General features: G+C 62.3%; 1 protein-coding gene across 1 annotated transcript in view; it reads left to right on the top strand.

The window, feature by feature from the left end:
• UBE4A (ubiquitination factor E4A) overlaps nucleotides 1–204 on the top strand; it is a gene marked incomplete at both ends in the record, with an annotated part of 7864 nt that overhangs the window by 7056 nt on the left and 604 nt on the right. The window lies entirely within an intron of this gene.

Raw genomic sequence — 204 nt, forward strand, 5'->3', positions numbered from 1 at the left:
GCCCGGCAACATGATCGTGTCCTTCAGTGACCTGGCTGAGAGGATCAAGGTGAGGGCTGGGCCGCGTCGCAGCTCGACGGAATGGTGGAGCTGGTGCCTGGGGTCTTTTTCCATCTGTGCTTTTTCCATCTGTGCTTTCCATCTGTGGGGCCGGATCTCTGGGCGTGGGGCTTCCTCTGGGACCAAGGTGGGGACCCGGGAGGG

This window comes from Buceros rhinoceros, unplaced genomic scaffold, assembly GCF_000710305.1.
Source record: "Buceros rhinoceros silvestris isolate BGI_N320 unplaced genomic scaffold, ASM71030v1 scaffold32261, whole genome shotgun sequence".
NCBI classification, from domain to species: Eukaryota; Metazoa; Chordata; class Aves; order Bucerotiformes; family Bucerotidae; genus Buceros; species Buceros rhinoceros.